This window comes from Poeciliopsis prolifica, unplaced genomic scaffold (genome assembly GCF_027474105.1).
Source record: "Poeciliopsis prolifica strain line A6 unplaced genomic scaffold, Auburn_PproV2 SCAFFOLD212, whole genome shotgun sequence".
NCBI classification, from domain to species: domain Eukaryota; kingdom Metazoa; phylum Chordata; class Actinopteri; order Cyprinodontiformes; family Poeciliidae; genus Poeciliopsis; species Poeciliopsis prolifica.
Genome location: NW_026562587.1, coordinates 114,757 through 140,922, shown reverse-complemented (window position 1 = coordinate 140,922; position 26,166 = coordinate 114,757). Strand labels below are relative to the sequence as shown.

Genomic DNA, 26,166 nt, shown 5'->3' with positions numbered 1-26,166 from the left:
CTACAAACATTAGATAAGTAGACCAAACAGATCCGCTTACAGTGCAGAAAGATTTTTGAGATTTATTTCAGCTTCCAACAAACTCCAAGCAAAACTCAGATGTGCAGCTTTCCACCAACGCATTGATGCACAAATAAAAGGCATAGAAGAAGATTTGAATTTGTAAATAACTACAACATTTGTAGAAATTGTAAATGTGTGTGTACTTTTATTTTTCTTCATATTTGTGCATTTGACCACATATTTACAAGTGAACTGAGTTACAACCATCCAAAGTTACTAATGAATGACAAATCCAGTTTGACACACACACAGGTATTTTGAGACAATTTTCACTCTGTATGATTATGTTATTTTATCAATAAAGGTCCAGTTTTGATTTATTTCACCTATAATTTCATTTTTAGTAAAATGTATTTCCACACCAAACAAGTTGACAGAGACTAGAGTCATCCAGGCAACAAGCAGCTGGCCCGGTTCTGGTCCAAACTGCAGCAGGATCATAAGAAAAAGTTCTGGAAGGAACCAGAAAGAATCTATTTACCGTAATAAGTCAGAACCACGACTGATTTCTAAATGACAGCAGCAGATGGAACCTGAGAGCAGAAGGTGATGTAGGGTCAGAGGTCATCTAGGTCATCTCATCAGCAAGAGGTCGGGGTCACATTTATTAATGAACAGGGTTTATTTCTGGAAGAGAACCTGAGTCTGTGTGGGGAAGGAGACCAGATTATAATCTGCTCATGAAAATGCTCAGAATATTAATCTGAGCATTTTCTCTGCTCCCGGTCAGAACCAGGTCCAAATCATCACAGAAGGGTCAGCAACACACTGTCTCACACGCGCACGCACGCATGCACACACACACACACACACACACACACATAAATTCACATCTACACACACATGCACACACACACGCAGAAGCACACACATGTGCACACACACTCACACACACAGTAGCTGTGCGGACCGGCAGGACGCAGCCGGTCCTCACAGCGATAGTAACCCTCTTCCCTCTCACACACAGAAACAAGATGGCGGAGCACAGCAGCCGCTGCGGCTCCTCAACCAGGCGGGTTCAGTAGAACTTTTCGGGACTTTGTTGAACCCCATTTCTCCCGTCCGAACCGGATTCATGAGCTCCCCGAACCGGCTCTGACGGCCCGTTCCCCGGCTGGTTGCGTCTGCCCGCCGCCTGAAGCCCGGGTCACCGAGAAGGTAGGAGCTGTTAGCCTAGCTGCTAGCTGGCCTCTTGTTTTGGTTCCGGACCGGCGTTTGGACCGAAGCGAGAACGGTTCGGGACAGGTCCCGGTCCACCAGGACCCGCTGACAGGATCCGGAGTTTCTGCAAATAGAGGAGGCGGATTTTGGTTGTGGGAAAAACCTGGAATGAGTCGCTGCGGAGTTAGCAGGAGCTAAAGCTACACAGTAGTACTGCTGGAGTACTGCAGTAATACTACTGTGTAGACCCTTGACTGTAGTACTACTACAGTACTGTTATATATTTAGCTGCTGTAGTTTTTATGTCTTTTGAAAACTTCAGTGTTAAATAAAACCTGCAAATAAATAAAAGTGAATTTCAAAAGATTATTAGAGCTTTTCCCCAAAAAAATTTTATGTTCAACTAAATGTTTTTATGAGATCCCTGATTACAGACTCTTGACCTCTGACCTTCTGATTAAGGTCAGATAATAAACTCAAAAACTAAAAATTAGGGAATGCTTTACTAGTACTGTGGTCCTATTGTATCAAATCCAAATTTTATATCTCATTTCTTCTCAAAGGTTCAAAGGGAAAATGAGAAGAAATGATTTAAATCTTCCTCCAAAAGCTTCCAAACCTTTTCAGGTGTTTAATGCAGGGGCGTCACCATCCAGTCCTGGAGGGCCGGTGCCCTGCAAGCTTTAGATGAGCCTCTGCTGCAGCACCTGAATAGAATAATAGGTGATGAAGGCTCTGCAGAACAAGGAGGAGGAAATGAAGCCATTTCATTCCTGTGTTTTGAATGTCCTGCAGCATTCCCTACTGCAGGACAGCGTCCCTAAGGACTGGAGTTTGACAGCCCTGGTCTAATGAATCCTCAGATTGGATTTGCTGTTGATGATAATATTTGTTTATTTTGTGGCGGTGATATTGAACATCTTCTCTATGCATGTGTGTTATGATGTTCACTACTGGCTTTTCCCTAAAATTCCAAACTTACTTGAATTTTCTAAGATACATTATTATTGGGAGAAAAGAAAATTAATGTGAAAAGTAACTAAATGTAATAATTATCCTGGGCAAGTTTTTCATTCATAAATGTTGTTTTCTTAAAGCCAGACCATCTTCCCCACTTTTCACAAGGAACTCTGCAGCCTTTTCTTATTTCTAAAATTCATGGCCAAACAACCAGATGCAGAACTGAATAAAATAATAAACAATTTGAAACTGCTGGAAACCCTGATGGCCTGTTTTGTTCTGTTCTTTCTGTCCGTATGGAAGCAGACTGGGTCGGCTTCTTCTGATGCCAATACCATGTTTGTTGTACATGATGGAAATAAAAAATACAAATAAAAGTGCAGCTGCTGTAGGAAGGAGCTTCCGGTGGATGTGGAGGCTTTTATTTTGTAGTAGTTGGACAGGAAGCGGTTGGGAATCGAATCGGGACCATTCAATGGGCCGTCTGACGACAGTTTAGTCTGATTTAAAAAGAAATATTCAATATGCCGAGAAACGCTGTTACCATGAAACACATTTACATCCCAGATCAGCAGGAAAATAATTCAGCATGAATCCGACATATTTGTCATTTGCAACATGGCTGACCATTGGGAGGTTTTCATTGGGCCATGCAAACTCCGCCCTCCCCTCAGTAGCCCCGCCCAGCTCAGGTCCATAGCGCCGGGCTGTTCCAGGGTTATGCCTGTCACAATAAATCAATAAATCAATTAATCGCATAAAAATGAAAATGATCATTTAAATTGATGGGCTTTATGGTTTCTTCCTGCCTCTTTCTGTTGATGACACCCGGTGACCCTGGGTGAGGTTGAAGTGAAGGTCGTCGGATTTGCCCGTCTATCTGAATCGAATGATTATTTCGATATATATCATACAGACTGAAGTGAAGTTTTTATTTCCATTTGATTTTATGTTGTTTAGTTTTTATTCATGAAGATGGAGACTGAGAGTCCATATTATTTTGGTTTTTGGTTGATTTGTTTATTTTATTTACCAGTTCCAGTGTTTAGTGTTCCTTTCAAAATAAAGTATCTAGTTTTTTAGGATGTGTTTACATTGTTATGTCATTACCATTACATCATTTTAAAATGGACTTCAAACAATATTATCGTTTATCGCAATAATTTTTGAGACAATTAATCGCTCAGGCCTGAGTTGATGGTTTTGAATCGGAACATGGGTCGGTTCTGTTCCGGTTCCGTTGGGTTGACCAGTCAGCAGTGTGTTGTTCATTTGTGTTGTGTAGAAATGATAAAGTCAGAACCAGGTTCCTGATGGAAACGCTGAGAGGATTCAATCATTAATTAATAATCTGTGTAGTCGCTCATCAGAACCGGTCCGCTCGGACTACTGAGCATGCTCAGCTGGACGGCCCACGGATGACACTACTGGCTGGAGGTCAGAGGTCACCAGACATGATGTCAGCTGGTTCTGGACTGGTTCTGCTGGTTCTGGTTCTGCTGGTTCTGGTTCTTGTGGTTCTGGTTCAGCTGGTTCTGGACTGGTTCTGGTTCTGCTGGTTCTGGTTCTTGTGGTTCTGGTTCAGCTGGTTCTGGTTCTGAACTGGTTCTGGACTGGTTCTGGTTCTGCTCGTTCTGGTTCTTGTGGTTCTGATTCAGCTGGTTCTGGTCCTGCTGGTTCTGGACTGGTTCTGGTTCTGCTCGTTCTGGTTCTTGTGGTTCTGATTCAGCTGGTTCTGGTCCTGCTGGTTCTGGACTGGTTCTGGTTCTGGTCCGGTGTATGTAACCCAGTCAGTCAGCCTGCAGTGCTGCAGCAGAGCATGCTGGGAGGAGGGGGTGCTGTGCTCCCCCTCCCTCTCTGCCTCTGGGAGGCCGGCTCCTGATTGGCTGCCGGCCGATCAGCTGACCCGCTCCAGTCGGAGACGGAGGCTGATGGAGGCGACAGCGATGGGTGAGCTGCCATTTTCTCTTTCTTTATCCTCCGTCCAGCATCCCTCCATCTGCCAGGGGTGTCCATTGTTCTCCGGGGTGAGGGGGGGTCTAATTCATTCATTCATTCATTCATTCATTCATTCATTGATGCTCCCTGATGGAGGAGGAGGGGGGGTTAGATGGTGGAGAGAGGAAAATGGCCGCCTGCTGGGGGTAGAGAATCAGCTGCTATTGATCGGAGCCGTGACATCATCAGTATTGATCCGGTGATAGGCTCTGATGTCAGTGTGCAGGAACCAGAACCATCCAGAACTTTGCTGCAGGATCTGGTCCTGACCCAGATCCATGCAGAGGATGCATGAACTAACCGGTTCTGGTTAGCAAATCCTTCAAAATGAAAGACTGTTTAGTAGAACTGATGTCTACCAGCTGTGGGTTGACCTTTGACCTGTGCGGCTTAGGTCTGAGGCAGAGCGTCCATCATGGCGGCGGCGTCCTACGACCAGCTGCTGAGGCAGGTGGAGGTGCTGAAGATGGAGAACTCCAACCTGAGACAGGAGCTGCAGGACAACTCCAACCACCTGACCAAGCTGGAGACGGAGGCGTCCAACATGAAGGTAGGAAGAGGAGGCGGGGTCTCTCTCGCTCGCCCTCTCTCTCGCTCGCCCCAGGATAGTCCAATCACGCGCTGCGCTATTAGAAAGAGCTTTTTGTTCAGAGTGGGATGTCTCTTTCTATGTGGATCTTTGGAAGGAACCAGAAAATCGGTCAGAGTGAGCGCTCTGTCTGCATCTCTTCTTTTCCTTGGTGTGTCCCTCTGGGTCTGGTTCCTGGTTCTGATCCAGTTCTGGTCTCTGGCTCATTGTTGTTTTGTCCTTCCTGTCTATGGGAACTCTGACTTCCTGTTTCCTGTTTGCTGCTCTGTGTTAAGTGTGTGTTATTGTCCCAGTGTGTGTGTGATGGTTCTGTCTGAGCGCTGCTGGCTGATCGTGGTTAGCCCCGCCTCCTGCCTCGGCCCCACTTCCTGTCACTTCCTGTCTGGGATTCCCAGCCAGTCACGGAGCGCTGCTCTTTGTGTCCAACAGGAAGTGCTGAAGCAGCTGCAGGGCACCATAGAAGAAGAGTCTGGGGAGGCGTCCGGCTCCAGCTGGAGCTCATAGAGCGACTGAAAGGTGAGGAGAACCGGGTCGGCCTGCCGCGGGCCTGGTTCTGGTTCGGACAGCTCCCTCACCGGGCTCTTCTTGCAGAGATGAGTTTAGACCCATCCGGCTTCAGGACCAGAACCAGGGCTCCTCCACCTGCTTCGTCGTCCTCCAGCTCTGCCTCCTCTTCCTCTGGAACGATGGCGGGAGCCGCGGCGGGAGCCGCCGGGGCCCAGGGGCCGAACCCGGCCGCCTTCCCCAGGAGAGGAGCTGCGACTGCGGGGAGAGACAGCCACGACCGCTGCCTGGAGGAGCTGGAGAAGGAGAAGTACTGACTCCTACACTACTGTGTTTACAGAAGGCTCCTGTTAACAGATGAACTGAATTGTAACCCTGAATCAAACCAATTCTTCTAGATATTAGATCATGAAAAAATCAGTTAGAACTTGTTGAGAGCTTTCTGTTTTAGCGGGGCAGCTTTTATAGTCATTACGGTAGTGGCAAAAGAAACCAGCAGTGCATGTTCGGTCGTACCAGGTAATGCGCTCAAACCGGCTCCAACCAGCCGCTAAACTTTGTAACAAGCCGTTAACTAGAAAACACACGAGAAGAGGAGACGAAGAACCGAAAGCTGAGGCGGAGAAACGGGCGGAGAAGTCCAGCCGGGTGGGACCCAAGCAGGACAGAAAACTGACATGGAGGGGTTAAACCTACACAAGTAGAAACTGAACAAATATGGCGGCGCCTGACAAAGAACCATGGAGAACAGAGTATTTAATCCGGATGAACACAGACCGAGCCCATCTGATCAGAACCTGAGGCAAAGCAAACGGACCCACAGAAACCAGCGCTAAGGCCAGACTATCACCAGTCAGTACCGAGGGTTCTGGGTCAGTACCGAGGGTTCTGGGTCAGCTCAGAGGGTTCTGGGTCAGCGCCGAGGGTTCTGGGTCAGCACAGAGGGATCTGGGTCAGTACCGAGGGTTCTGGGTCAGTACCGAGGGTTCTGGGTCAGAGCAGAGGGTTCTGGGTCAGCACCGACGGTTCTGGGTCAGTACCGAGGGTTCTGGGTCAGCACCGAGGGTTCTGGGTCAGTACCGAGGGTTCTGGGTCAGCGCAGAGGGTTCTGGGTCAGCGCAGAGGGTTCTGGGTCAGCGCAGAGGGTTCTGGGTCAGCGCAGAGGGTTCTGGGTCAGCGCAGAGGGTTCTGGGTCAGCACCGACGGTTCTGGGTCAGTACCGAGGGTTCTGGGTCAGCACCGACGGTTCTGGGTCAGTACCGAGGGTTCTGGGTCAGCGCAGAGGGTTCTGGGTCAGCGCAGAGGGTTCTGGGTCAGCTCAGAGGGTTCTGGGTCAGAGCAGAGGGTTCTGGGTCAGCGCAGAGGGTTCTGGGTCAGCGCAGAGGGTTCTGGGTCAGTACCGAGGGTTCTGGGTCAGAGCAGAGGGTTCTGGGTCAGAGCAGAGGGTTCTGGGTCAGCGCAGAGGGTTCTGGGTCAGAGCAGAGGGTTCTGGGTCAGAGCAGAGGGTTCTGGGTCAGCACAGAGGGTTCTGGGTCAGCACAGAGGGTTCTGGGTCAGTACCGAGGGTTCTGGGTCAGCACCGAGGGTTCTGGGTCAGCACCGACGGTTCTGGGTCAGTACCGAGGGTTCTGGGTCAGCACCGAGGGTTCTGGGTCAGTACCGAGGGTTCTGGGTCAGCGCAGAGGGTTCTGGGTCAGCGCAGAGGGTTCTGGGTCAGCACAGAGGGATCTGGGTCAGTACCGAGGGTTCTGGGTCAGCACAGAGGGATCTGGGTCAGCACAGAGGGATCTGGGTCAGTACCGAGGGTTCTGGGTCAGCGCAGAGGGTTCTGGGTCAGCGCAGAGGGTTCTGGGTCAGCACCGAGGGTTCTGGGTCAGTACCGAGGGTTCTGGGTCAGCGCAGAGGGTTCTGGGTCAGCGCAGAGGGTTCTGGGTCAGCACAGAGGGATCTGGGTCAGTACCGAGGGTTCTGGGTCAGCACAGAGGGATCTGGGTCAGCACCGAGGGTTCTGGGTCAGTACCGAGGGTTCTGGGTCAGCGCAGAGGGTTCTGGGTCAGCGCAGAGGGTTCTGGGTCAGTACCGACGGTTCTGGGTCAGCGCAGAGGGTTCTGGGTCAGCACCGAGGGTTCTGGGTCAGTACCGAGGGTTCTGGGTCAGCGCAGAGGGTTCTGGGTCAGCGCAGAGGGTTCTGGGTCAGCACAGAGGGATCTGGGTCAGTACCGAGGGTTCTGGGTCAGCACAGAGGGATCTGGGTCAGCACAGAGGGTTCTGGGTCAGTACCGAGGGTTCTGGGTCAGCACAGAGGGATCTGGGTCAGCGCAGAGGGTTCTGGGTCAGCGCAGAGGGTTCTGGGTCAGCGCAGAGGGTTCTGGGTCAGCGCAGAGGGTTCTGGGTCAGCGCAGAGGGTTCTGGGTCAGCGCAGAGGGTTCTGGGTCAGCGCAGAGGGTTCTGGGTCAGCGCAGAGGGTTCTGGGTCAGCGCAGAGGGTTCTGGGTCAGCGCAGAGGGTTCTGGGTCAGCGCAGAGGGTTCTGGGTCAGCGCAGAGGGTTCTGGGTCAGCGCAGAGGGTTCTGGGTCAGCGCAGAGGGTTCTGGGTCAGCGCAGAGGGTTCTGGGTCAGTACCGAGGGTTCTGGGTCAGCGCAGAGGGCTCTGGGTCAGTACCGAGGGTTCTGGGTCAGTACCGAGGGTTCTGTGTCAGCACAGAGGGTTCTACACTCTGACTCTCCTGTGATTGGCTGCTGGCTCTCTTCAGGTCCCTCCTATTGGCTGAGCTGGAGAAGGAGGAGAAGGAGAAGGATTGGTACTACGCTCAGCTTCAGAACCTCACCAAGAGGATCGACAGCCTGCCGCTCACCGAGAACGTAAGCAGACCCAGTGCATGAGTGCAGAGCATGCTGGGAGATGTAGTAGTGATGAGTGTCTGTCTGTACCAGTTCACGCTGCAGACAGACATGAGTCGCCGTCAGCTGGAGTTCGAGGCTCGCCAGATCCGCTCAGCCATGGAGGAGCAGCTGGGGTCCTGTCAGGAGATGGAGAGGAGAGCTCAGGTACGACAGGTCACCTGGAGGTCACCTGGAGGTCACCTGGAGGACAGTGTTGGTTTAGACTCATCTCATAAGCTCTGTGTGTATGTTTTCAGGCTCGTGTGTCTCGTATTCAGCAGATAGAGAAAGACATCGTGAAGCTGGGCGCCCGACTGCAGGTAAGCTCACCTGTTGCTTGCTCAACTGTGTAGCAGTCACCTGTTAGCTGACCAACATGGCGTCTCTGCAGGTGGAGGGCGCTCAGAGTGCAGGGGATGGTAGTGGATTGGCTGGAGCTCAGGTGAGAATGCAATTCAGAGGTTACTACGACATTTGTAACCTCTGATTGGTTAATTGTTTGCTCCATGTTTACTTCCTGGTTTCCTCCTCTAGAACTCCAGCAGCCGATTGGACCAGGAGTCTGCTAATGAGACGAGCTACTCAGTGCCTCGACGAATCACCAGCCACCTTGGAACAAAGGTGTGTGTGTGTGTGTGTGTGTGTTTGTGTGTGTGTGTTTGTGTGTGTGTGTGTGTGTGTGTGTTTGTGTGTGTGTGTGTGTGTTGTGTGTGTATGTGTGTGTATGTGTATGTGTGTGTGTTTGTGTGTGTGTGTGTGTGTGTTTCTGTGTGTGTGTGTGTGTGTGTGTGTGTGTGTGTGTGTTTGTGTGTGTGTGTGTTTGTGTGTGTGTGTGTGTGTGTGTTTGTGTGTGTGTGTGTGTGTTTGTGTGTGTATGTGTGTGTATGTGTATGTGTGTGTGTTTGTGTGGTGTGTGTGTGTGTGTTTGTGTGTGTGTGTGTGTGTTTGTGTGTGTGTGTGTGTTTGTTGTGTGTTTGTGTGTGTGTTGTGTGTATGTGTGTGTGTGTGTGTGTGTGTGTGTTTTGTGTGTGTGTGTGTGTGTTTTCTGTGTGTGTGTGTGTGTGTGTGTGTGTTTCTGTGTGTGTGTGTGTGTGTGTTTTTGTGTGTGTGTGTTTCTGTGTGTGTGTGTGTGTGTGTGTGTGTGTGTGTGTGTGTGTGTGTGTGTTTGCATGCACAGGTGTGTGAAGAGCAGAAGGAGAGTAGGTTCTGTGTCGCCCCCTGCAGGTGGAGATGGTGTACAGCCTGCTGTCCATGCTAGGGACTCATGACAAGGACGACATGTCGCGCACGCTGCTGGCCATGTCCAGCTCGCAGGACTCCTGCATCGCCATGCGCCAGTCTGGCTGCCTGCCGCTGCTCATCCAGCTGCTGCATGGCAACGACAAGGACTCCCTGTTGCTAGGTAACCACCGCGACCACGGCCCCCCTCCTCGTGTCGCCGTCGGTGTTCACGCCTATGCGGTCTCCTAGGTAACTCTCGCGGAAGCAAAGAGGCACGAGCGCGGGCGTCGGCCGCTCTGCATAACATCGTCCACAGCCAACCAGACGACAAGCGAGGGCGGCGCGAGATCCGAGTGCTGCACCTGCTGGAGCAGGTCCGCCATTACTGCGAGGCGTGCTGGAGCTGGCAGGAGAGCCACGAGAGGGGCGTCGACCAGGAGGACAACCCAGTGAGTCCGGTGGCATGACCGGGTGCTGCGCCGTGTAGCAGAGTGCGGCACCTGGCCTTGTGCATAGAGCACGGCTGGGCTACTCCAGGCCCGGAGGGCTGGTCTGCAGCAACTTTTAGATGTATCTGTACTTCAGCACACCGGAGTCAAATAATGAGGTCATTAGCAGGACTCTGGAGAACCGGACTGTTCTTAGGACGTGATTCAGCTGCTGGATTCAAGTTTGTCTCTCTTAGACTGAGAGACGTCTAAGAGCCGCAGGACACCGGCCCTCCAGGACCAGGATACTTATGTGTAGCATGGAGATAGGTAGCATAGCGATAGGTAGCATAGGATGCCTAGCATGGAGATAGGTAGCATAGCGATAGGTAGCATAGGATGCCTAGCATGGAGATAGGTAGCATAGCGATGCATAGCATATGATGCATAGCATATGATGTGTAGCATACGATGCCTAGCATAGCCTAGTTGTGTCCTGATGTGTGATGTCTTTGCAGTGCCGTCTCCTGTGGAGCATCAGATCTGCCCCGCCGTCTGCGTTCTCATGAAGCTGTCCTTTGACGAGGAGCACCGCCACGCCATGAATGAACTGGGTAGGTTCTAACCCTGTTCTGACCAGGTTCAAATCAGGTTCTGATCTGGTTCTGACCTGGTTCTGTGTCTCTGCAGGAGGCCTTCAGGCGGTGGCGGAGCTGTTGCAGGTGGACTGTGAGATGTTTGGTTTGAGCAGCGACCACTACAGCGTCACCCTGAGGCGATACGCAGGCATGGCGCTCACCAACCTCACCTTCGGAGACGTGGCCAATAAGGTACCAGCAGGCTCCTCCATAGAACACAATAAACTGCCTTTGTTGTCCCTGAGCAGCCAATGACGTGCTGCCGTTTCCCATCAGGCCACACTGTGCTCCATGAAGGGCTGCATGAGAGCCATGGTGGCCCAGCTCAAGTCTGAGAGCGAAGACCTTCAGCAGGTACGTTCGGCTGCTCCAGGAAGTAGATCTGGCCCGCTGCTCCGAGAGATAGACAGTGCCTTGCTCTTCCAGGTGATAGCCAGTGTTCTGAGGAACCTGTCGTGGCGTGCCGATGTCAACAGCAAGAAGACGTTGCGTGAGGTCGGCAGCGTGCGAGCACTGATGGGCTGTGCTCTTGAAGTGCAGAAGGTACAAACAAATGCTCCCCTGATCCCAGAGCTCTGCTGAGCATGCTCAGTCTGCTGCTTCTCACCGCTCTTCCTGGTGTTGCAGGAGTCGACGCTGAAGTCCGTACTGAGTGCACTCTGGAACCTGTCGGCCCACTGCACGGAGAACAAGGCGGACATCTGCGCGGTGGACGGCGCTCTGGCCTTCCTGGTGGGAACTCTCACGCACCGCAGCCACACCAACACGCTCGCCATCATCGAGAGCGGCGGAGGGATCCTGCGCAATGTCTCCAGCCTCATCGCCACCAATGAGGCGCACAGGTAACCCCGCTGCTCCTGAGGAGGCGGGGCACGGTGGCAGGAGGCGTGCTGAATCGCTGTGTCTCGTCTTGCAGGCAGATTCTGCGGGAGCACGGCTGCCTGCCGACTCTGCTTCAGCACCTGAAGTCGCACAGCCTGACTATCGTGTCCAACGCTTGCGGCACGCTGTGGAACCTGTCGGCGCGAGATGCCCGTGACCAGGAGACGCTGTGGGAGCTGGGGCCGTGGGGATGCTGCGCAATCTCATCCACTCCCGCCACAAGATGATTGCCATGGGCAGCGCCGCCGCCTTGCGCAACCTAATGGCCAACCGCCCCGCGCGCTACAAGGACGCCAGTGTGGTGTCGCCCGGCGCCGGCGCACCGTCGCTCCATGCCCGCAAGCAGAAAGCGCTGTTTGAGGAGCTGGACGCCCAGCAGCTGTCAGAGACCTTCGACAAACATCGACAACCTGAGCCCCAAAGCCGCCAACAGGAAGGGGCGGAGCTGCAACGGCGCCGGAGGCAGCGCCACACGCTCCTACACCAACACGCCGGTGCTGTCCAGCCCGAAAGGCAGCGAGGGAGCAAAAAGAGCGAGCGAGGAGGGTGGCGTACGCACGGCCCGCATTCCCGCCCAGCGTGCGCGCCTCCAGCGATAGCCTCAACAGCGTGACCAGCACTGATGGCTACGGCAACCGCGGCAAGACCAAGCCGTCCTCCGACGTCTTCTACTCCTCTGACGAGAGCGCCGCCAACAAGTGCTGCGTCTACAGGAAGTACCCGGCCGACCTGGCGCACAAGATCCGCAGCGCCAACCACATGGCAGACGATGACGGCGCCGAGCTGGACACTCCCATCAACTACAGCCTGAAATACTCGGACGAGCAGCTGAACTCGGGGCGGCAGAGTCCGAGCCAGGACGGCGAGCCGGACGCCCGGCTGCGCCGAGGGAACGGCGGCGAAGGAGGGCAGAGCGGCGGCATGGCGGCGGGGCAACCGCCACGATACGTCGACGTCTCGGCAACGTCCTCCTACGGCGGCGACGCCGTACCGGAGCAGCCCATCGACTACAGCCTGAAGTATGGAGATGAGTCGGCGCGCAAAGAGACTGCCATCCCCTCGCTAGCTCCTCCCACTTCCTCCTCCGCCAACAAGCTCCGCCCCCTGCCGTCCACCGCGCGCTCTGCTGCCAAGAGCCACCAGGAGTCTACGCAGACGTACTGTGTGGAGGATACGCCCATCTGCTTCTCCAGGGGCAGCTCCCTATCGTCTCTGTCCTCTGAGGAAGATGAGGATGCTGCCGATGTGGTGAGGAAGAGTAAAGGCAGCGACTACCCCACACTTCCTGTCAGCGAGAAAGATGCTCAGGAGCAGCAGCAACGGCAGCAGAAGGAGGCGGAGAGTCAAACGTCGGCCGTGCCGTCCACAAGGGGACGCAGGGGCCACCACCACCACCACCACGGCCACCATCATCACCATCACCACCACGTGACCTCATCGGGCGCCAGGACTCCCAAAAGCCCGCCAGAGCCGCCGTACGCGCAAGAGACGCCGCTGATGTTCAGCCGCTGCACGTCGGTCAGCTCGCTGGACAGCTTCTCCACGTCGTCCATCGCCAGCTCGGTGCGCTCCAGCGAGCCGTGCAGCAGCGAGCCGAGCGGCGTGGTGAGCCCCAGCGACTTGCCCGACAGCCCGGGCCAGACCATGCCGCCCAGTCGCGCCAAGACGCCGCCGCCCACCCGGGGCGATGCGTCGACACAGGGCGCCAAGAAGGAGGAGGAGGGGGACGTGCTGCTGCACTTTGCTACGGAGAGCACACCGCACGGCTTTTCCCGCGCCTCCAGTCTGAGCGCGCTCAGTCTGGACGAGCCGTACATTGCGGCCGAGATGAAGGAGGCGGCGGCGGGCGGCGAGGAGACGAAGCCGATGCCTCTCAAGCCCATTCTGGACGAATCTGACGACGACAACGAGATCCTGGTGGCGTGCATCAACATGGCCATGCCCAAGTCCTCCCAGAAGCCCAAGAAGCCTCCACCAGCAGCGCCACGGAAACCCAGCCAGCTTCCTGTCTACAAGCTCCTCCCACCGCAGAGCCGGCCGCCACCACCGCAAAGGAAGGAGGTGCCACCATTGCCGGAGGAAGTGCCCCGTGTTTACTGCGTGGAGGGAACGCCGCTCAACTTCTCCACCGCCACGTCGCTCAGCGACCTCACCATCGACTCGCCACCCAATGAGGAGGCGGCTCCACCCCCGTCGGCCCCCAGGACCCGGCCGGCGGTCCCAGAGGGTGAGAACGGCGACGACATCTTGGCCGAGTGCATCAGCGCTGCCATGCCCAAAGCCAAGCCCCGCAAGCCAATAAGAACACCAGACAGCGGCGAGCGCTGCCAAGCCCCGCCCCCGACCATGTCTCCGCCAACACCGCCGCAGGTGAAAAAGAAGCCCACCTCCCCGTGAAGCCCATGCCTCAGCGGGCGCCATATGGTGTCGTCGCAGCGACAGCCACCAAACCTAAGCCGGGATTCGCCTTCGACTCGCCTCGCCACTACACGCCAATCGAGGGGACGCCATGTTGCTTCTCACGCAACGACTCGCTGAGCTCTCTGGACTTCGAAGAAGACGAGGCCGGCGAGAAGGACGGCGAGGACAGAAAGAGCAAGGAGGAGGAAAACAGGAAGCGGAAGCAGCAGACAGTCGCCATCTACCCCCGCACCAAACCGCCGGCCAATCAGACGGTGGCGGACGAGAAGCAGAAGTTCGCCATGGAAGACACGCCCGTCTGCTTCTCCAGGAACCCGTCACTGAGCTCGCTGAGCGACATCGACCAGGAGAACAACAACAAGGAGTTCGCCCAGCCGCCGCAGCACGATGAGGAGGAGGAGGAGGAAGAGGCACTTCCTGCTGCTGGACAGGTAGGACAGGAGGAACAGGTGGGACAAGTTGGGAGGGGTCAGCAGGGGTTACATTGAGCAACCCAGAGTACCCAGCATTCCACTGGGCTTCACCACATGTCTGACTGAAGCCATGCCTGGCTGTAAGTCCCTCCCAGGCGTCGGCAGACCCCGACATGCCAACACCAAGCTTGGCGTGCGCCGGTGCGGCCGCCACGCACCGACCGCCGCTGAATATTATTTTATTAGGCCCGAGCAGCTAAGCGCTGCGAAGGCCTATTGTTTCTGTACTGTTTCTTATTAGGCCCGAGCAGCTAAGCGCTGCGAAGGCCTATTGTTTTCCTACTGTTTCTTATTATTATTCTGCCCCCCTAAAGAGGGGCCTTTTTGGGGGCTTTATCATATTCAAAAACTCACCAAACTTGGCGGACGCGTAAAGGGAGTTTCAAAATTTTGTATTTTAAGGTCATCGCAAAAATCCCATAAGAAATGGCTCAATAGCGCCACCTAGAAATTTTCAAAGGACCCTTTGCTATTCACTTACTTTATCCTAGAGACATGAAATTTAGTACACTTGTAGAGCTCCCCAAGATGCTTCAAATTTACAATTAATGTCATAGTGCAAGTATCACAGGAAGTCAGCCATTTTGGATTGAAGGTCCAATTTTGGGGCCATTTTTGCCGTTTACAGCCTTCGTATTTGATCGAACTCCTCCTAGGGATTTCGATTGATCGGCTTCAAACTCGGTCAGTCTGTTCATAAGGCATGTCCCATCTAAAGTTATCAAAACGGTGAGTTTTTGAGTATGCTGAAGGGGGGTTAGCAGGGTCAAGTTCACCTACTCGCCATAAAAAAATAAACTGCTATATCTCCTACACAGAAACTCACAGAGGCACCAAAGTTTCTGTGATTGATCATTATCGGGTCTCCTACAATACCTATGGTCGAATGAGACATCACTTAGGCCACGCCCCATGAGAACAGGAAGTGTCATGTTTTACTGTGGACGGTCGCTATCTGACCCCTTTGACCTCATCAACATGAACTGTGCAAGACACAGAGAACATGTTGGTGTGTGAGGATTCCAACCCCGACCAGCTTTGATGGAGCAGGTGGGCGTGGCGGCGTGGCGAAGTGACCTGTACGCCATCGCCATACGTTTGGCTCTCAATTCCACATTTTCAGGCCCAGCTGCTCCAAACTCACAAGGATGGATCCTAATACACTCCCTTACAGGAATCCATCACAATATTTGGTGGGCGTGGCCTAATTTCTCTATAGCGCCCCCTAGAAAATTTTAAATGATCAGCCCCAAGCCATGCTTTGACCTACAATTACGAAACTTTGTACACATTTGTATCATGTCAGGACTTAAAAGAAAGTCTCTTGGAGCCATGGTCTAAACCCCACAGGAAGTCGGCCATTTTGGATTGAAGTTCAGATTTTGACCCCTTTTTGCCGTTTACAGCCTTCCTATTTGATCGAACTCCTCCTAGAGATTTTGATTGATCGGCTTCAAACTCCGTCAGTCTGTTGATAAGGCATGTCCCATCTAAAGTTATCAAACGGTGAGTTTTTGAGTATGCTGAAGGGGGGTTAGCAGGGTCAAAGTTCACCTACTCCCCCATAAAAAATAACTGCTATATCTCCTACACAGAAACTCACAGAGGCACCAAAGTTACTGTGATTGATCATCATCGGGTGTCCTACAATACCCTATGGTCGAATGATGACATCACTTAGGCCACGCCCCCTGAGAAAGGAAGTGTCATGTTTTACTTTGAATGGTCCCTATCTGACCCCTTTGACCTCATCAACATGAAACTGTGCCCAGACATAGAAGACATGTTGGTGTATTGAGGATTCCAACCCCGACCAGCTTCGATGGAGCAGCTGGGCGTGGCGGCGTGGCGAAGTGACCTGTAACGCCATCGCCATACGTTTGGCTCTCAATTCCACATTTTTGGGCGCAGCTGCTCCAAACTCACAAGGATGGATCTTCATCCACTCCCCGACAGGAATCCATCACAATATTTGTAGGGTGTGGCCTAATTTCTCTATAGCGCCCCTAGAACACTTTAAATGATCAGCCCCAAGCCATGCTTTAACCTACAATTACGAAACTTTGTACACATGTGTACCATGTCAGGACTTACAAAAAGTCTCTTGGAGCCATGGTCTAAATCCCAGAGGAAGTCGGCCATTTTAGATTGAAGTTCAGATTTTGATCCCATTTTTGGCGTTTATAAACCATTTCAGTAATTTGCCACTTGGGGTCAGTATTGCTCCACAAATGAAACAGCAGATAAACAGGATGAAGAACAATATCAGTATTTCGCCAGTAGGTGTCAGTGTTCCTCCACCAATGACAAACAGATCCACGGGCGGATGGGCGCGAAAACTTTGTGAGAGCGTTGCCATGAAATTTCTAAAGGATAGAAATGTCTCAGATAATTTTTGTGGAATTAAATCATGCAGTAAATGTAGCGTTTTCTTACTTCTTCCAAACCATTTCAGTAATTCGCCACTCTGAGTAAGTATTACTCAACAATGAAATAGAGTGCTTTAGAAACACAGCTGAAAATGATGAAAAATGACGAACTGTAGTACTTCGCCATGTGCATACGATCGGCTGTAAATGACACGTGGATCATCCGACTGACGCCAAATTGGATACGTATGACCTTTGTTGACCTCTAAAAAGTACAACAGCATTGAAATATATTTTGACTCCACTGCGCGTCCTACATTAATCCGCCAGCTATATTTCCTCGCTAAACCAATGAATCTGCACCACATTTTTTGCATCGTCAAGGAGCGACTCCGAACGCATCAGTGCGTACCGCCTGGAGGACGGGCGCGGAAACTGCGCAACAACTTCTGTCTTAGCACGTGGTCAGCGTTGATGGAAACTGAGCAACAGCTTCTGCGGTGCGGGCGGAGGAGCTGAAAACTGCGTGAGAGCTTCTGTGGTTGCTGGCGTGAGGCGGCGGTTGCTAGTACCCCGCGGTGGACAATAGGCCGGAGCGGCGCTTGGCTGCGAGGGCCGTTCGAGGCTGCTTGCAGCTTTAATTAGGCCCGAGCAGCTAAGCGCTGCGAAGGCCTATTGTTTTCCTACTGTTTATTATTATTATTATTATTATTATTATTATTAGGCCCGAGCAGCTAAGCGCTGCGAAGGCCTATTGTTTTCCTACTGTTTCTTATTATTATTCTGCCCCCCTAAAGAGGGGCCTTTTTGGGGGCTTTATCATTTTCAAAAACTCACCAAACTTGGCGGACGCGTAAAGGGAGTTTCAAAATTTTGTATTTTAAGGTCATTGCAAAAATCCATAAAAAATGGCTCAATAGCGCCACCTAGAAATTTTCAAAGGACCCTTTGCTATTCACTTACTTTATCCTAGAGACATGAAATTTGGTACACTTGTAGAGCTCCCCAAGATGCTCAAAATTTACAATTAATGTCATAGTGCAAGTATCACAGGAAGTCAGCCATTTTGGATTGAAGGTCCAATTTTGGGGCCATTTTTGCCGTTTACAGCCTTCATATTTGATCGAACTCCTCCTAGGGATTTCCATTGATCGGCTTCAAACTCGGTCAGTCTGTTCATAAGGCATGTCCCATCTAAAGTTATCTAAACGGTGAGTTTTTGAGTATGCTGAAGGGGGGTTAGCAGGGGTCAAAGTTCACCTACTACTCCTAAACTGCACCAACAGTTTTTCTATGATTGATCATCATCGGGTGTCCTACAAGACCCTATGGTCGAATGATGACATGACTTTGGCCACGCCCCCTGAGAACAGGAAGTGTAATGTTTTACTGTGAACTTTCACTATCTGACCCCTTTGACCTCATCAACATGAAACTGTGCCCAGACACAGAAGACATGTTGGTGTATTAAGGATTCCAACCCCAACCAGATTCGATGGAGCAGGTGGGCGTGGCGGCGTGGCGAAGTGACCTGTAACGCCATCGCCATACGTTTTGCTCTCAATTCCACAGTTTCGGTCCCAGCTGCTCCAAACTCACAAGGATGGATCCTCATCCACTCCCCGACAGGAATCCATCACAATATTTGGTGGGCGTGGCCTAATTTCTCTATAGCGCCCCCTAGAAAACTTTAAATGATCAGCCCCAAGCCATGCTTTAACCTACAGTTACAAAACGTTGTACACATGTGTACCTTGTCAGGACTTACAAAAAAGTCTCTGGAGCCATGGTCTAAACCCCACAGGAAGTCGGCCATTTTAGATTGAAGTTCAGATTTTGACCCCATTTTTGCCATTTACAGCCTCCGTATTTGATCGAACTCCTCCTAGGGATTTTGATTGATCGGCTTCAAACTCGGTCAGTCTGTTCATAAGGCATGTCCCATCTGAAGTTATCAAAACGGTGAGTTTTTGAGTATGCTGAAGGGGGATTTGCAGGGGTCAAAGTTCACCTACTCGCCATAAAAAAATAAACTGCTATATCTCCTACACAGAAACTCACAGAGGCACCAAAGTTTCTGTGATTGATCATCATCGGGTGTCCTACAATACCCTATGGTCGAATGATGACATCACTTAGGCCACGCCCCCTCATAAAAGGAAGTGTCATGTTTTACTCTGAATGGTCGCTATCTGACCCCTTTGACCTCTCACAACATGAAACTGTGCCCAGACACAGAAGACATGTGTTGGTTGAGGATTCCAACCCCGACCAGCTTCGATGGAGCAGCTGGGCGTGGCGGCGTGGCGAAGTGACCTGTAACGCCATCGCCATACGTTTGGCTCTCAATTCCACATTTTTGGGCACAGCTGCTCCAAACTCACAAGGATGGATCTTCATCCACTCCCCGACAGGAATCCATCACAATATTTGTAGGGTGTGGCCTAATTTATCTATAGCGCCCCCTAGAAAATTTTAAATGATCAGCCCCAAGCCATGCTTTAACCTACAATTACGAAACTTTGTACACGTGTGTATCTTGTCAGGACTTACAAAAAGTCTCTTGGAGCCATGGTCTAAACCCCAGAGGAAGTCAGCCATTTTAGATTGAAGTTCAGATTTTGATCCCATTTTTGGCGTTTATAAACCATTTCAGTAATTCGCCACTTGGGGTCAGTATTGCTCCACAAATGAAACAGCAGATAAACAGAATGAAGAACAATATCAGTATTTCGCCAGTAGGTGTCAGTGTTCCTCCACCAATGACAAACAGATCCACGGGCGGATGGGCGTGAAAACTTTGTGAGAGCGTTGCCATGAAATTTCTAAAAGGATAGAAATGTCTCAGATAATTTGGTTGAATTAAAACATGCAGTAAATGTAGCGTTTTCTTACTTCTTACAAACCATTTCAGTAATTCGCCACTCTGAGTAAGTATTACTCCAACAATGAAATAGAGTTCTTTAGAAACACAGCTGAAAATGATGAAAAATGACGAACTGTAATACTTCGTCATGTGCATATGATCGGCTGTAAATGACACGTGGATCATCCGACTGACGCCAAATTGGATACGTATGACCTTTGTTGACCTCTAAAGAGAACAACAGCATTGAAATATATTTTGACTCCACTGCGCGTCCTACATTAATCCACCAGCTATATTTCCTCGCTAAACCAATGAATCTGCACCACATTTTTTGCATCGTCAAGGAGCGACTCCGAACGCATCAGTGCGTACCGCCTGGAGGACGGGCGCGGAAACTGCGCAACAACTTCTGTGTTAGCACGTGGCCAGCGTTGATGGAATCTGAGCAACAGCTTCCGCGGTGCGGGCGGAGGAGCTGAAAACTGCGTGAGAGCTTCTGTGGTGGCTGGCGTGAGGCGCTGGTTGCTCGTACCCCGCGGTGGCAATAGGCCGGAGCGGCGCTTGGCTGCGAGGGCCGTTCGAGGCTGCTTGCAGCTTTAATTATTATATTCTCCCTCCAAATGAATTGGCTTTTTGGGGGCTTTATCATATTCAAAAACTCACCAAACTTGGCGGAGGCCTTAAGCCTGTTTCAAATTTACGTATTTTAAAGTCGTCGCAAAAATTCCACAAGAAATGGCTCAATAGCGCCACCTAGAAATTTTCAAAGGACCCTTTGCTATTCACTTACTTCATCATAGAGACATGAAATTTGGTACACTTGTAGAGCTCCCCAAGATGCTCAAAATTTACAATTAATGTCATAGTGCAAGTATCACAGGAAGTCGGCCATTTTGGATTGAAGGTACAATTTTGAGCCCATTTTTGCCATTTACAGCCTTCATATTTGATCGAACTCCTCCTAGGGATTTCCATTGACCGGCTTCAAACTCGTCAGTGTTCATAAGGCATGTCCGATCTAAAGTTATCAAAACGGTGAGTTTTTGAGTATGCTGAAGGGGGGTTAGCAGGGGTCAAAGTTCACCTACTCGCCATAAAAAATAAATTGCTATATCTCCTACACAGAAACTCACAGAGGCACCAAAGTTACTGTAATTAATCATCATTAGCTGCCCTACAATACCCTATGGTCGAATGATGACATCACTTAGGCCACGCCCCCTGAGAACAGGAAGTGTCATGTTTTACTGTGAACTGTCGCTATCTGACCCCTTTGACCTCATCAACATGAAACTGTGCCCAGACACAGAAAACATGTTGGTGTATTGAGGATTCCAACCCCGACCAGCTTCGATGGAGCAGGTGTGGCGTGGCGGCGTGGCAAAGTGACCTGTAACGCCATCGCCATACGTTTGGCTCTCAATTCCACATTTTTTGGGCCCTGCTGCTCCAATTTCACAAAGATGGATCCTCATCCACTCCCCGACAGGAATCCATCACAATATTTGGTGGGCGTAGCCTAATTTCTCTATAGCGCCCCCTAGAACACTTTAAATGATCAGCCCCAAGCCATGCTTTAACCTACAATTACGAAACTTTGTACACGTGTGTACCTTGTCAGGACTTAGAAAAAAGTCTCTTGGAGCCATTGTCTAAACCCCACAGGAAGTCAGCCATTTTGGATTGAAGTTTGGATTTTGACCCATTTTTGCCGTTTACAGCCTTCATATTTGATCGAACTCCTCCTAGGGATTTCGATTGATCGGCTTGAAACTCGGTCAGTCTGTTCATAAGGCATGTCCGATCTAAAGTTATCAAAACGGTGAGTTTTTGAGTATGCTGAAGGGGGGTTAGCAGGGGTCAAAGTTCACCTACTCCCCATAAAAAATAAACTGCTATATCTCCTACACAGAAACTCACAGAGGCACCAAAGTTACTGTGATTGATCATCATCGGGTGTCCTACAATACCCTATGGTCGAATGATGACATCACTTAGGCCACGCCCCCTGAGAAAAGGAAGTGTCATGTTTTACTCTGAATGGTCGCTATCTGACCCCTTTGACCTCATCAACATGAAGCTGTGCCCAGACACAGAAGACATGTTGGTGTGTTGAGGATTCCAACCCCGACCAGCTTCGATGGAGCAGCTGGGCATGGCGGCGTGGCGAAGTGACCTGTAACGCCATCGCCATACGTTTGGCTCTCAATTCCACATTTTGGGCACAGCTGCTCCAAACTCACAAGGATGGATCTTCATCCACTCCCCGACAGGAATCCATCACAATATTTGTAGGGTGTGGCCTAATTTATCTATAGCGCCCCCTAGAAAATTTTAAATGATCAGCCCCAAGCCATGCTTTAACCTACAATTACGAAACTTTGTACACATGTGTACCATGTCAGGACTTACAAAAAAGTCTCTTGGAGCCATGGTCTAAACCCCAGAGGAAGTCGGCCATTTTAGATTGAAGTTCAGATTTTGATCCCATTTTTGGCGTTTATAAACCATTTCAGTAATTCGCCACTTGGGGTCAGTATTGCTCCACAAATGAAACAGCAGATAAACAGGATGAAGAACAATATCAGTATTTCGCCAGTAGGTGTCAGTGTTCCTCCACCAATGACAAACAGATCCACGGGCGGATGGGCGCGAAAACTTTGTGAGAGCGTTGCCATGAAATTTCTAAAAGGATAGAAATGTCTCAGATAATTTTTGTTGAATTAAATCATGCAGTAAATGTAGCGTTTTCTTACTTCTTTCAAACCATTTCAGTAATTCGCCACTCTGAGTAAGTATTACTCCAACAATGAAATAGAGTGCTTTAGAAACACAGCTGAAAATGATGAAAAATGACGAACTGTAGTACTTCGCCATGTGCATACGATCGGCTGTAAATGACACGTGGATCATCCGACTGACGCCAAATTGGATACGTATGACCTTTGTTGACCTCTAAAAAGAACAACAGCATTGAAATATTTTGACTCCACTGCGCGTCCTACATTAATCCGCCAGCTATATTTCCTCGCTAAACCAATGAATCTGCACCACATTTTTTGCATCGTCAAGGAGCGACTCCGAACGCATCAGTGCGTACGCCTGGAGGACGGGCGCGGAAACTGCGCAACAACTTCTGTCTTAGCACGTGGTCAGCGTTGATGGAAACTGAGCAACAGCTTCTGCGGTGCGGGCGGAGGAGCTGAAAACTGCGTGAGAGCTTCTGTGGTGGCTGGCGTGAGGCGGCGGTTGCTCGTACCCCGCGGTGGACAATAGGCCGGAGCGGCGCTTGGCTGCGAGGGCCGTTCGAGGCTGCTTGCAGCTTTAATTATAAATATTACTGTCTGTTTTGTTGCCTGTGTATCTATTAACAATAAAGTGCATCACTTTAGTTTCCTAGAGAGCAAAACACCATGTGAAATAAAAGATTTTTACATGTTCAAGAAAAATGTAACAGACATTCAACTTAAAGTAAGTTGGCCTCACAGCAGCTAAACTTTAATGCCCCCCTCTCCAAATATTGCTGCCACGCCCCCTGTCATCCTGTAAACGGCCTCCAGGGGGCGGTGTCAGAAACTTTACCAACAAGCCCTCGTCCACTGAACACTGAGAAGGATCCATCCCGTACAGCGAGGGAGGAGGCCGGCCGCCTTAGACTCACCTTCCCAGAGATCCAGGTGAACAACCTGCTGCTGAGGCTGGGAGACTGGACTCTTCCCATCGTCCAACGGTGGGAGGAGGTTGGAGTTGGCATCTGTTAGTTCCCTTGTCTCCATATGAACCTCAACTAGCAGAGGCCTGGACTCTTCCCATCCATGCCGGGTCAAGGTCACCTGGCGAGAGGCATGGTCCTGGCAGCTAGCTACAGCCACTGTTTTACTTTGAAAGGTTCTGCAATAGTTGCCTCCATCTGAGAGAAATCTGACAGGAAAGGGGAAGACATACAGCAGACCGGGTGGAGATCGTGAGGGTTTAGAGGACGGAGGCCTCCTGTATGGCTAGCACTAGGCCTGCCTGTGCCCGACACAAACGTCAGCTACTAATTAGACGGGCAAAGCGATTAAGAGCCTTACAGGAAGGTAGAGTTCATCAGGAACACCAGTGGATCTCAGGCTTAGTTAGTCTAAAGGATGTCTGATGGTTCCCTGTGTCCTCCACAGGTGGAGTCGAAGCCCCGCCCTCCTGCGGCCAGCGGCTACGCCCCCAAAGCATTTCATGTGGAGGACACGCCCGTCTGTTTTTCCAGGAACTCGTCCCTCAGCTCCCTCAGCATCGACTCGGAAGACGACCTGCTGCAGGAGTGCATCAGCTCCGCCATGCCCAAGAAGAAAAGAAGTCCACAGCACCGGCCGCCGCCGCCTCTCCCACCGCGGCGCCCGCCGCCCTGTTCCCTTCGCCAAGGCAGACGAGGACATCCTGGCAGAGGAGGAGCCCTCGGAGGCGCCCCGCAGTCCGCCCTCTCCGGACTCGGAGTCCTTCGACTGGAAGGCCATCCAGGAAGGAGCCAACTCCATCGTTAGCAGCCTGAACGCCGCCGCCTCGGCCCTGTCCCGCCAGGCGTCCTCAGACTCCGACTCCGTCCTGTCCCTGAAGTCCGTCGGCTCGCCTTTCCACCTGCCGGCAGCCGGCCTGACCACCGAGGACGACGAGGCAGCGTCGCAGGTCAAACGCTGCGCCCGCATCCTGAAGCCTGGCGAGCGCAGCAGCCTGGAGGCCAAGAGGAAGGAGGAGGAGGAAGAGGAGGAGGGGAAGGCGCTGCGCGGAGGGAAGAAGGTCTACCGCAGTCTGATCACAGGAAAACCCGGGCAGAGCCCGCCGCCAGGGGCGGAGCAAGCCCCGAGCCGCCGCCGCCGCTAAGGCTCCGGGAGGCAGCGACTCTGCCGACAGAGGGGCCGGGTCGTCTCGAGACTCCACCCCTTCCCGGCCCTCTGCACCGGCCAATCAGAAGGCAGGAAAGCTGTCCCAGCTTCCGCGTACCGCCTCTCCAGGAAGTGCCTCGTCCTCATCTTCCTCCAGAGCCGCCAAGGGCGCGCCGAAAGGCAGCGGCCTCCCCAGGAGCGAATCGGCCTCCAGGCTCGCCGGCTCCGCCACGTCCAGGAAGCAGAAGGCGGAGCCAGAGAAGCCGGCGCTGGTTCGCCAGTCTACCTTCATCAAGGAAGCTCCGAGCCCCACGCTGAAGAGGAAGTTGGAGGAGTCTTCCTCCTCCGCTGCCATGGAGCCGCAGTCCAGCCCTGAGACGCCGCTTCCGCCCGCGCCATCGCTCGCACTCAGAGAGCCCGTCACGCCCAGGAAGTGACCTCATCACATAAGCCGCACCGGCACCTGGAAGCGTGAGGCCAGCGGTGGTGGCACCTCTGGAGCGAGCGGCGGCGGGAAACACTCGACCTCGCTGCCGCGGGTCGGCACCTGGAAGCGCACGGGAGCTCCTCCTCCGTGCTGTCGGCGTCCTCAGAGTCCAGCGAGAAGGGGCGGGGCGAGGACGGTGGCCGCGGTGACGCCAAGGGGACATGGCGGAAGATGAAGAGCGGCGGCGAGTCGACGGCTGCCAAGTCGGAGGATGTCTGGGTCCGCCTGGAGGACTGTCCCGTTAACAACCCGCGCTCGCCGTCCGCCTGCTCGGCGCGCTCGCCGACCACGGCCAACGTGCCGCCCGTCATCGATAGCCCCGCCCCCTCCAAGATCCCCTCTTCATCCTCTTCTTCCTCTTCCAACCTCAACCTTCGACGGAGCTGTGAGAGCCTGGAAGAGCAGGCTCCGCCCCCTGCTGACCGCCAGCAGCACCGCAGCCAGCCGCGCAGCGGCGCCGTGGCGGCGCGCGTCAGCCCCTTCAACTACACGCCCAGCCCCAGAAAGAGCGGCGGCGAGCTAAGCTCTGCTCCCTCGCAGCCTGCAGGCGGCCCGTCGGCCACGCCCGCACGGCCATCGCTCATCCCCACCCCCGTGACCAAGAAGCGAGAACCGAAGGGCGGAGACGGCGGCGGCGAGCGCGGCTCCTACATCGTCACGTCTGTGTGAGTCTGTAACAGGAAGTGATGTCCGGGAACGGAACTGTACCGGAAGTGATTCAATGTTTTGGCTCCGCCCCCACCCCACTGCTGCTTGATTAGCTCCTCCCACCTGCCTGAGAGGAACCTTTCTATGTTTTTATACCACTGATCTGTAGTGCTTAGCTCCGCCCCCTGCCCTGCATGGCCCCGCCCCTTCAGAACGGCGTTCCCACGGTGACCTGAAGGCGATGATGTTGATGTTTCTGGTAGCTGTAGCGTCTGGAAGGTCTGGTTCTGAACGTAGCCCGGTCTGCGGTCCGGTACCACAACCAGAACCTTCGTGCCGGGTCGCATTGACCCACTAACCTTCCATCCAATCAAGTCCAGTTAAGCTTCTGATCGGAACCTCATCTTTTGGACCCATGTCCAACAGAACCGGCTTTGTTCAGGACCTGATGCTTCCTGTCCCTGTCGCCATGGAAACGAGTAACACTGTAAAGCGTAAGTTATTGCTGTAAACTGCAGCTAATTTAACCGACTGAGCTGCAGCAGAGACTCACTGCAGATGATCAATAAAGTTCAACACAAGCTGCTTCCTGCGTCTCTTTTCTCATCTGGTGACACCGCCCAGGTGAGCCGGCACCGCCCAGGTGAGCCGGCACCGCCCAGGTGAGCCGGCACCGCCCAGGTGAGCCGGCACCGCCCCCAGGTGAGCCGGCACC

At 52.4% G+C, this 26,166-nt stretch overlaps 1 pseudogene; it reads left to right on the top strand.

Annotated features, from left to right (window-relative positions):
* The first annotated feature begins 1,019 nt into the window (after positions 1 to 1,019).
* On the top strand, positions 1,020 to 26,036 carry LOC129356958 (adenomatous polyposis coli protein-like; annotated as a pseudogene).
* Positions 26,037 to 26,166: the final 130 nt, after the last annotated feature.